This window comes from Tamandua tetradactyla, chromosome 15 (genome assembly GCF_023851605.1).
Source record: "Tamandua tetradactyla isolate mTamTet1 chromosome 15, mTamTet1.pri, whole genome shotgun sequence".
NCBI classification, from domain to species: domain Eukaryota; kingdom Metazoa; phylum Chordata; class Mammalia; order Pilosa; family Myrmecophagidae; genus Tamandua; species Tamandua tetradactyla.
In genome coordinates this window covers 79,755,126-79,767,538 of record NC_135341.1, presented here as the reverse complement: position 1 = coordinate 79,767,538, position 12,413 = coordinate 79,755,126, and the positions used below count along the sequence as shown (strand labels likewise).

General features: G+C 34.8%; 1 long non-coding RNA gene and 1 pseudogene across 1 annotated transcript in view; both read left to right on the top strand.

Annotated features, from left to right (window-relative positions):
* The window catches only part of LOC143657614 (uncharacterized), a 94,933-nt gene that overhangs the window by 6,770 nt on the left and 75,750 nt on the right, over window positions 1–12,413 (top strand). The gene's annotated exons all lie outside the window — the stretch shown is intronic.
* LOC143657780 (large ribosomal subunit protein uL6 pseudogene) lies at window positions 8,318–11,135 on the top strand (annotated as a pseudogene).

Below are 12,413 nucleotides of genomic sequence, written 5' to 3'. Positions count from 1 at the left end.
TAAATTGAGGGAGGACATGAAGAAGACATGGGCTGAACAAAAAGAAGAAATAGAAAATCTGAAAAAACAAATCACAGAACTTATGGGGGTGAAGGACAAAGTAGAAAAGATGGAAAAAACAATGGATACCTACAATGATAGATTTAAAGAGACAGAAGCTAGAATTAGTGAACTGGAGGATGGAACATCTGAATTCCAAAAAGAAACAGAAACAATAGGGAAAAGAATGGAAAAATTCGAGCAGGGGATCAGGGAACTGAATGACAATATGAAGCGCACAAATATACGTGTTGTGGGTGTCCCAGAAGGAGAAGAGAAGGGAAAAGGAGGAGAAAAACTAATAGAAGAAATTATCACTGAAAATTTCCCAACTCTTATGAAAGACCTAAATTTACAGATCCAAGAAGTGCAGCGCACCGCAAAGAGAATAGACCCAAATAGGCTTTCTCCAAGACACTAGTTAGAATGTCAGAGGTCAAAGAGAAAGAGAAGATCTTGAAAGCAGCAAGAGAAAAACAATCCATCACATACAAGGGAAACCCAATAAGACCATGTGTAGATTTCTCACCAGAAACCATGGAGGCAAGAAGACAGTGGGGTGATATATTTAAATTACAAAAAGAGAAAAACTGCCAACCAAGACTCTTATATCCAGCAAAATTGTCCTTCAAAAATGAGGGAGAAATTAAAACATTCTCAGACAAAAAGTCACTGAGAGAATTTGTGACCAAGAGATCAGCTCTGCAAGAAATACTAAAGGGAGCACTAGAGTCAGATACGAAAATACAGAAGAGAGAGGTTTGGAGAAGAGTGTAGAAAGAAGGAAAATCAGATATGATATATATAATACAAAAGGCAAAATGGTAGAGGAAAATATTATCCAAACAGTAATAACACTAAATGTTAATGGACTGAATTCCCCAATCAAAAGACATAGACTGGCAGAATGGATTAAAAAACTGGATCCTTCTATATGCTGTCTACAGGAAACACATCTTAGACCCAAAGATAAACATAGGTTGAAAGTGAAAGGTTGGGAAAAGATATTTCATGCAAATAACAACCAGAAAAGAACAGGAGTAGCTACACTAATATCCAACAAATTAGACTTCAAATGTAAAACAGTTAAAAGAGACAAAGAAGGACACTATCTACTAATAAAAGGAACAATTAAACAAGAAGACATAACAATCATAAATATTAATGCACCGAACCAGAATGCCCCAAAATACGTGAGGAATACACTGCAAACACTGAAAAGGGAAATAGACACATATACTATAATAGTTGGAGACTTTAATTCACCACTCTCATCAATGGACAGAACATCTAGACAGAGGATCAATAAAGAAATAGAGAATTTGAATATTACAATAAATGAGCTAGACTTAACAGACATGTATAGGACATTACATCCCACAACAGCAGGATACACCTTTTTCTCAAGTGCTCATGGATCATTCTCAAAGATAGACCATATGCTGGGTCACAAAGCAAGTCTTAACAAATTTAAAAAGATTGAAATCATACACAACACTTTCTCGGATCATAAAGGAATGAAGTTGGAAATCAATAATAGGCGGAGTGCCAGAAAATTCACAAATACGTGGAGGCTCAACAGCACACTCTTAACGAGTGGGTCAAGGAAGAAATTGCAAGAGAAATTAGTAAATATCTTGAGGCGAATGAAAATGAAAACACAACATATCAAAACCTATGGATGCAGCAAAGGCAGTGCTAAGAGGGAAATTTATTGCCCCAAATGCCTATATCAGAAAAGAAGAAAAGGCAAAAATTCAGGAATTAACTGTCCACTTGGAAGAACTGGAGAAAGAACAGCAAACTAACCCCAAGGCAAGCAAAAGGAAATAAATAACAAAGATTAGAGCAGATATAAATGAAATTGAAAACATGAAAACAACAGAGAAAATCAGTAAGACCAGAAGTTGGTTCTATGAGAAAATCAATAAGATTGATGGGTCCTTAGCAAGATTGACAAAAAGAAGAAGAGAGAGGATGCAAATAAATAAGATCAGAAATGGAAAAGGAGACATAACTACTGACCCCACAGAAATAAAGGAGGTAATAACAGGATACTATGAACAACTTTATGCTAATAAATACAACAATTTAGATGAAATGGACGGGTTCCTGGAAAGGCATGAACAACCAACTTTGACTCAAGAAGAAATAGATGACCTCAACAAACCAATCACAAGTAAAGAAATTGAATCAGTCATTCAAAAGCTTCCCAAAAAGAAAAGCCCAGGACCAGGCGGCTTCACATGTGAATTCTACCAAACATTCCAGAAAGAATTAGTACCAACTCTGCTCAAACTGTTCAAAAAAATCGAAGTGGAGGAAAAACTACCTAATTCATTCTATGAAGCCAACATCACCCTCATACCAAAACCAGGCAAAGATATTACAAAAAAAGAAAACTACAGACCAATCTCTCTAATGAATATAGATGCAAAAATCCTCAACAAAATTCTAGCAAATCGAATCCAGCAACACATTAAAAGAATTATACATCATGACCAAGTAGGATTCATCCCAGGTATGCAAGGATGGTTCAACATAAGAAAATCAGTTAATGTAATACACCATATCAACAAATCAAAGCAGAAAAATCACATGATCATCTCATCATTGATGCAGAGAAGGCATTTGAGAAGATTCAACATCCTTTCCTGTTGAAAACACTTCAAAAGATAGGAATACAAGGGAACTTCCTTAAAATGATAGAGGGACTATATGAAAAACCCACAGCTAATATCATCCTCAATGGGGAAAAATTGAAAACTTTCCCCCTAAGATCAGAAACAAGACAAGGATGTCCATTATCACCACTATTATTCAACATCGTGTTGGAGGTTCTAGCCAGAGCAATTAGACAAGAAAAAGAAATACAAGGCATCAAAATTGGAAAGGAAGAAGTAAAACTATCACTGTTTGCAGACGATATGATACTATACGTCAAAATCCCGGAAAAATCCACAACAAAACTACTAGAGCTAATAAATGAATACAGCAAAGTAGCAGGTTACAAGATCAACATTCAAAAATCTGTAGCATTTCTATACACGAGCAATGAACAAGCTGAGGGGGAAATCAAGAAACAAATTCCATTTACAATCGCAACTAAAAGAATAAAATACCTAGGAATAAATTTAACTAAAGAGACAAAAAACGTATACAAAGAAAACTACAAAAAACTGTTAAAAGAAATCACAGAAGACCTAAATAGATGGAAGGGCATACTGTGTTCATGGATTGGAGGACTAAATATAGTTAAGATGTCAATCCTACCTAAATTGATTTACAGATTCAATGCAATACCAATCAAAATCCCAACAACTTACTTTTCAGAAATAGAAAAACCAATAAGCAAATTTATCTGGAAGGGCAGGGTGCCCCGAATTGCTAAAAGAATCTTGAGGAAAAAAACAAAGCTTGAGGTCTTACGCTGCCGGACTTTATGGCATATTATGAAGCCACAGTGGCACAGTGGTATTGGCATAAAGATAGATATATCGACCAATGGAATCGAATAGAGTGCTCAGATATAGACCCTCTCATCTATGGACATTTGATCTTTGACAAGGCTGTCAAGCCAATTCACCTGGGACAGAACAGTCTCTTCAATAAATGGTGCCTAGAGAACTGGATATCCATATGCAAAAGAATGAAAGAGGACCCGTATCTCACACCCTATACAAAAGTTAACTCAAAATGGATCAAAGATCTAAACATTAGCTCTAAGACCATAAAACAGTTAGAGGAAAATGTAGGGAGATATCTTATGAAACTTACAATGGGAGGCGGTTTTATGGACCTTAAACCTAAAGCAAGAGCACTGAAGAAGGAAATAAATAAATGGGAGCTCCTCAAAATTAAACACTTTTTTGCATCAAAGAACTTCATCAAGAAAGTAGAAAGAAAGCCTACACAATGGGAGACAATATTTGGAAACGACATATCAGATAAAGGTCTAGTGTCCAGAATTTATAAAGAGATTGTTCAACTCAACAACAAAAAGACAGCCAACCCAATTGCAAAATGGGAAAAAGACTTGAACAGACACTTCTCAGAAGAGGAAATACAAATGGCCAAAAGGCACATGAAGATATGCTCAATGTCCCTGGCCATTAGAGAAATGCAAATCAAAACCACAATGAGATATCATCTCACACCCACCAGAATGGCCATTATCAACAAAACAAAAAATGACAAGTGCTGGAGAGGATGCGGAGAAAGAGGCACACTTATCCACTGTTGGTGGGAATGTAAAATGGTGCAACCACTGTGGAAGGCAGTTTGGCGGTTCCTCAAAAAACTGAATATAGAATTGCCATACGACCCAGCAATACCATTGCTGGGAATATACTCAAAGGACTTAAGGGCAAAGACACAAACGGACATTTGCACACCAATGTTTATAGCAGCATTATTTACAATTGCAAAGAGATGGAAACAGCCAAAATGTCCATCAACAGACGAGTGGCTAAACAAACTGTGGTATATACATACGATGGAATATTATGCAGCTTTAAGACAGAATAAACTTATGAAGTATGTAATAACATGGATGAACCTAGAGAACATTATGCTGAGTGAGTCTAGCCAAAAACTAAAGGACAAATACTGTATGATCCCACTGATGTGAACCGACATTCGAGAATAAACTTGGAATATGTCATTGGTAACAGAGTCCAGCAGGAGTTAGAAACAGGGTAAAATAATGGGTAATTGGAGCTGAAGGGATACAGACTGTGCAACAGGACTAGATACAAAAACTCAAAAATGGACAGCACAATAATACCTAATTGTAATGTAATTATGTTAAAACACTGAATGAAACTGCAAAAAAAAAATGTTACTGTCTCTAAAAAAAAAAGTGCAAGAGATACTCAGAGATATTGTTTCTTTTGCAGGGGAAATATGGTTATTGGGGGAGTTCTGAAAAGTATGAAGTTTGTATTTGGTTTTCTTTTTGTTTTTTAACATAACAGCTTTATTGAGTTATAACTCACACAACATATAATTTGCCCATTTAAAATGGATTTTAGTATATCACAGAGTTGTGTAACCTTCACCACAACCAATTTTAAAACATTTTTTTCACCCCAAGAAGAAACTCCATGACCATCAGGAGTCACTCCCTATTTCTGCCCATCTACCCCTTCCACCCCTAGGCAACCACTAATCTACTTTTTTGTGTCTTTAGGTTTGCCTGGACACTTTATATAAATGGAATCATACAATATGTAGTCTTTTGCATCTGGCTTCTTTCACTTAGCATAATGTTTTCAAGATCCAGTTATGTCACAGCATGTATCAGTACCTCATTCCTTTTTATTGCTGAAAAATATCCATAGTATGGCTATACCACAATTCATTTATCCATTCATCTGCTAGTGGACATTTGGGTTGTTTCCAGTTTGGGCTGTTACAAACAAGGATACTGTAACATTCATGTACAAGTCTTTGTATGGACATAAAATTTCCTTTCTTTTGAGTGTATACCTAGAAGTGAAGTTGCCAGAGTTGCGAAGTGATAACTCTGTTTAAAGTGTTTGATTTTCTTTGCTTGAAATTTAGAGATGGTTTTTGTTCCCCTTCAACATTTGAGTTTTTAAATATATGAGGCAAACTTTTATTCACGGGGAAAAAAACACAACAACACTTGGAGGTACTTTTTTAAAATTAATGTGAAATTTATTTAAAGTATCCAGTTTTCACATCTAGTTTTTCTCAGCCTTTTAAGCTTAACTTTAATTGTCATAATTTTACTTATAAATATATTACTCTGTTATAACTTGAAAGTAGTTTATAGATATGATAGATTAAATTCCCTAAACATTTATTAGTAACATCATTAAATTCCTAAAGAATTTGAACTACAACTATAAATTGAATATGACTGATTCTGTAAAGAACTTCAAATAGTCAACAAACAAGCTTACAAATCTAATAAACCGATATTGCTAATCACTTAAACTCTATTTGTAAAACAAATAGCTCAAAAGTTATAGATTTAGTACCTTAGATTCTCTGAAAAATTCAGTTTACAAATGTGACCAATTCAACTTTTGAGCATCTGAAATTTAAATCCCCAAACTACCATCAATTAAATTCTTTTTAAACATTTCAAATTAAAATCACAGTCTAATTCAACATTTTAAATTCTCCATATATCAAATAAAATACACTCAAATTGCCAAGATGATTTTTTTAAAAATCTTATTTCTAGACTCAACAGAAAAGTATCAAATTTTAGGATTGAGTCACTTCTTCACTCTTAGTAGGAAATTATCTGAACCTGTGTTAGATTGCTTAAGTAGAAAAAAGTCAGCTATAGTAAGGAATCATAAATAATACTTCATACATAGTGTAATATTCTAGTATGGTTTAGAACATGAAAATATACATTCATGTGTCAATCCTTTTGAGTAGGGGTCTGCTGATTGGAGTTCTGAGGCATAAACCACTCTCTTGAATCTTCTACAATTTCTTGTTTGGGTTATTTTGAAATGGAGCAAAAACTTTAAGCTAATTTCAAAGCAATTGATGTGTAGATTCATTTTCGATTTTTACATTTCCTTATAACCTTTCATAGCTGCATCACCCAGTTTTTGTTTGATAAGAATTTTTTTAGCAGGTTGCTTCTCGCTAGTCTTTCCAAAGCATTTGTCTTCATTCTCATAGAATCAACAATTCTTTCTTTCCATATTCATACTTAATGGGTATTAAATATTAAATTCAATTTAATATTGAATTAAATAAGGTAATAATAATAACATGTACAGCTGATAGCTGCAGGTTTGGAAACAAAAACAACTGATTCCTAGTATTTGTTGGGCTCAACTGGTGAGCTGGAGAGGGTCCACTGGTTGTAAGTGCTCACCTGTCAGTGCCCTGGTACCAGCTGGTATGTTGTACAGAAGGGATAGAGAATGTTGGTTAGTTTAGTAATTGAGCTAAGTGGAGGTTGGTTTAAAAAAAAAGTTCTATTATTTTTCATGATTTAAAAAAATTGAGTTATAATTTACATACAGTACAATCTATACTTTTGAGTGTACAGTTCTATGAGTCTTGACAAACCACCACCGTCATCAAAATATAGAATCTTTCTATCACCCCACAAAATTTCCTCTTGCTACCCCTTTGTAGTCAATTCCTCCTCCAATCCTCCAGCTCCTGGTAACCATTGATCTATTTTTTTATTGATATATATTATATATTCACATACCATGTAATCATCCCACTGATTTGTTTTATGTCCTTATAGTTTTACATTTTCCAGAATGACATATATGCGAAATCATGCAGCATATAGTCTTTTTAAAATTTTTGTTAGAGAAGTTGTGTGTTTACAGAACAGTCATGCATAAAGTACAGGATTCCCATATACCAATAACACTTGCACTGGTGTGGAAAATTTGTATAATTGATAACATTATTTTTTGTAATTCTATTTTTAGCAGTAGTTACATTGTTACAATTGATGAAAGATTATTAAAGTAGAATCATAACTATTGTCCATAATTTATACAGGAGTATTTTTCCCCCATATTCCCAAGCAATTATTTATCTTTTTCATACATGTCTTTATTTTATTACTCATCTACTCATACACTAGATAAAGGGAGGGTCAGTCACAAGGTTTTTACCACATGGTCACACCATAAAAGCTATATAGTTATACAATCACTATCAAAGATCAAGGCTACTGGATCACAGTTCAATAATTTCCAGTATTTCCTTCTAGCTATTCTGATACACTAGAAACTAAAACAACAACAACAACAAAAACACCTATGTGAGTCAATAATCATAATCCTTTGTTGAATCCTAATTTCTCGGTTGCACTTCCTTCCTCTCATTTGATCATTCTCTCAATTTTCAGGGATATCTGGGCAAAGAACATTGTGACTTCTTTGTGCTGCAAAAGGGCATTGACATTATAGTGTGTAGAGGAATGAAACTCGTTGATGTTCTTGGAGAGACTGGTACCTGTGGGTTTCAAGCCTTATCTGGCATAAGAACAATCTGGAGGCCTTAAATTTCTGAAAAGTAAAACATTTATAGAATCGTAGATAGAGCCCAGGGTATTTTTTATGGTTTTCAGGAATACGGTTGGTTGGGGCTTGGCATACTGTGGCAATTTGCAATATCTGGCTGAAGTTTGCATAAGAGTAACCTCCAGAATTACCTCTTCACTCTATTTGCAATCTCTTGGCCACTGCACCTTTATTTATTATTATTATTTTTTGTATGGACAGGCACCGGGAGTCAAACCCGTGTCTCCGTCATGGCAGGTGAGAATTCTACCACTGAGCCACTGTCGCACCTCCCCATTGCAACTTTATTTAGTTTCATTTTTGTTCCCCTTTTTAGTCAAGAGGGCATTTTCAATCACACGATACCAGGGCCAGGCTCATCCCTGGGAGTCATGTCCCATAAGTGGTGGTGGGCGGGTAGTGAATTTATTTGCAGAGTTGGCTTAGAAGTATATAGTCTTTTGAGCCTGGCTTCTTTTACTCAGATAACACAAATGAGATTCATCCACAATTACCATGAGTAATAATAGTTTGTTCCTTTTTTATTGCTGAGTAGTATTGCATGGTATGGATTTATCATAGTTTATTTTGCTGTTTGTGGGTTTAAGAGATGTGGATTGCTTTCAGTTTTGGGCTACTATGAATAAAGTTGCTATGAACATTTGTGTACAGGTTTTTGTGTGAACATAAGTTTTCATTTCTCTGTGTAATAGGGCATTGTGGGTTAAATTTGCACTTGTCTAATGATGTTGAATACCTTTTCATGTGCTTATTTGCCATCTGTATCTTTTTTTGGTGAAATGTGTTTATCTTTTGCTCAGTTTCTAATTGAATTGTCTAGTTTTTAACTGGTGAGTTTGAGATTTCTTTATGTATTTTAGATGCTAGTCCTTTGTTGTATATATTGTTTGCAAATATTTTTTCCCAGTCTGTAGCTTATTTTTTCATTCTCTTAACAAGGCTTTCTGCAGAGTAAACACTTTAATTTTAGAGGAACAATTTATCAATTTTTCCTTTTATGGATCATGCTTTTGTTATTAAATCTAAGAACATTTTGCCTATCTTTAGATCCTGAAGACTTTCTACTATGTTTCTTCCCAAAAAATTTTGTAGTTTTACATTTTACATTACATCTATGATCCATTTTGATTTATTTTGTATAATGTGTGAGTTTTAGGTCAAGGTTTGCTTTTTTTTTTTTTGCCTGTGGATGTCCAGTTGCTCTAGTAGCATTTGTTTAACAGGTTATATTTGCTGCCCTGGCTAGAAAATATTAACCTTTTCAACAGACGTTCAAAAATCAGTTGGGTGCTCTTTGCTGCATCTACTGCAAGAACGAAGACCATTCTCAGCAACCAGACTGTTGACATTCCAGAAAATGTCAACATCATGCTGAAGTATGCAGTTATCATCATGGGCCCCCAAGGAATCCTGCGTAGGAACTTCAGTCATATCAATGTAGAACTCAGTCTACTTGGGGAGAAAAAGAAATGGCTTCAGACTGACAAGTGGAGGGGAACTAGAAAGGAGCTGGCTACAGTTTGCACTATCTGTAGTCATGTACAGAAGATGATCAAGAGTGTGACACTGGGCCCCCATTACAAAATGAGGTCTGCATGTGTTCACTTCCCCATCAATGTTGTTATTCGGGAGAGTGGGTCTCTTGTCGAAATCTGAAATTTCTTGGGTGAAAAATACATCTGCAGGGTTCAGATGAGGCCAGGTGTTGCCTGTGTAGTATGTCAAGCCCAAAAGATGAGTTAATTCTTGAAGTAAATGATATTGAGCTTGTATCAGATTCAGCTGCATGATTCAGCAAGCCACACAACAAGGATATAAGCAAATTTGGGGATGGTATCTATGTCTCTGGAAAAGGAGCATTTCAGAAGGCTGATGAATAAGATCTAAGGAGTTATGCAGTAGTAGAAACAAGATGCCAGACCTATTTGATTTTAAAGATGCAGTAAAATTCATCTCTTAAAAAAAATCACTTGGGTATCCCATTAGCAATGAGCACACCTAGTGTCCAGGTCTTGGTTTCCAATACCATTCCCAATAAAATTCTTCAAGGGCTCCTTGAAGAAATGGCAGATTCTAGGCTGGGGCAGGAAATATGCAGGATGAGCCATTTATGACACCTTTTAATGTCATAAAATAAAGAAATGCCAAATAAAAAAAAGCACTCCACATTAATGGGGGGTATGTCAAAGGAACACAGGGGTCAACTGAAAGAGCTTCCAATAGCCAGGCTAATGAACAATTTGAGTAACAAAAAAAGTAGTATTGCATTATAGTCCAAAGTATGAAATAAATAGCTATGAGTCCATATTGATAGAAATAAATGATTGAATAAATAAACGAATAGGAGAGAATAGACAAATCTCCCATGCAGAAGAATTGCAAATAATTTATGTAGATACTCCACCTTCATGGAGTAGAGCATAACTCCCTACTCCTTAGGTGTGAACTGTGCATAGCAACTTCCTTCCAAAGGATAAAGTATGGAAAGGGAGTAAAAAGAGTAACTTTCTAATGGAGAAACTTGGCAAACACTATCTCAGCCAGGTGATCAAAATCAACGTCATCAGTCATATCTTGAGATGATGTTATGAAAATGGTATTTTACCTGTTTGGTCTTACTTCTAATATTCTATGACGCCAGTCTTATCAAAAGAAAACATCAGACAAGTTCCAACAGGGGGAATCCTACAAAACATCTGACTAAGTAGTCAAAATTGTCAAGGAAAGTCTGAGAAACTGCCACAATCAAGAAGAGCTTAAGGAGACATTACAATTAAGAACAAAGGAAATCTGAATAAAATCTGTATTTTAGTTAATAATAATGTATCAATATTGATTTAATTGGAACAAATGTACCACACTCTAATGCAAGTTGTTTATAACAAAGGAAACCAAGCACAGAGTATATAAGAGTTCTCTGTACCATCTGCTCAATTTTTCTATAAATTTAAAACTGCTCTAAAAAATAAAGTCTATTAAAAAAACTATTGTGGGTCTATTTGTGTGGGTCTGTTTCTGGTTCTCTATTCTGTTCCACTGATCAATTCCTCTGCCAATACCACACTATTTTAATTACTGTAACTTTAAAGTATGCTTTGATATTGGGTAGTTTGGGCCTATATTTAATTGAGTTGTTGGTTTTCTTATTATTAACGCATTTTGAGGGCATTGTTTTCTTGTTAAGGAGTTTTGAGAAAGATGAGAGATGTGCCTTGGCTGTAAGTGTTCTGCATGCCTTGGGACTAGCTGGTAGGTTCTACAGAAGGAATGGAGAAAGTTAGTTAATTTAATATTTGATTAAGTGAAAGTTAGTTATAAAATCTATTATTTTTATTTCTGAGTTCCTTTCCAGGGTTAAATGGACACTTACCCGGCTGAATTAGTATTAGTTACTCGGAGAGGATGTGAGTGCTATATACTTACAGATTTGGGGTTACAAGGCTGGATACTGGATCCAGGTTCACCTTCCAGAATGGTTCTTCCTGGACCACTGTTTGACCATTTAGACCTCATATAGTTGTGCTCTGTACCCAAAGAACTCCTGAGCCCATGCCTTTCAGCTGGAATTTAACTTCAGTTTCAGAATGTGGTAAATTGCACGGTCCCTAGGCATAGCTGAAGTTTTGCCTTTATCCCTACCTCTCTTTTTATTATTTTTTAAAAATCTCTTTCATAACATTTTTGGATTTGGATAATGGGATTCTGCAACCCCCAACCAGTGTACAACTGCCTAATGAAAGGGTTTTAACCCTTTTTTCCCACACAGACCCCTTTGGCCGTCTAATAAAGCCTATGGACCACTTCTTAGAATAATGTTTTAAAATATATTACATAAAAAAAGCAAACAAAAAACAAAAACAAACAAAAAAGAGATAAAATATATAAAATACATAGGATCACCAAGGAAATTAATTATTGAAGTACAGTTATCAGAATATTAAAACAAATGTGTAGTACATTAATATATGTGCTTCTTTATTAATAAATTAATTAGCAAGACTTAGTGACAGATTTAATAACTACCATAGACTCGGGTTCATTTCACAATGCTTGCCCATGCAAAAAAAAAGAAAAAGAAAAAGTCATCACCAACCCCCACAAACAAACAACAATAACTACCATAATTTCAAATTCATGATGAGCAAAAATTATATATCACAATATTTCCAACAATGATAAAGATTAATTGAAAACATCTGTGAATTCTATTGATGATAAAATCTTAAGTACTACTACTACTACTACTGCAGTTTATTGCCTACATTCATAATTGAATGTTACAGGTTAGTGAAAATAAAGACTATTTCTCTGAATTCATGGACTCCT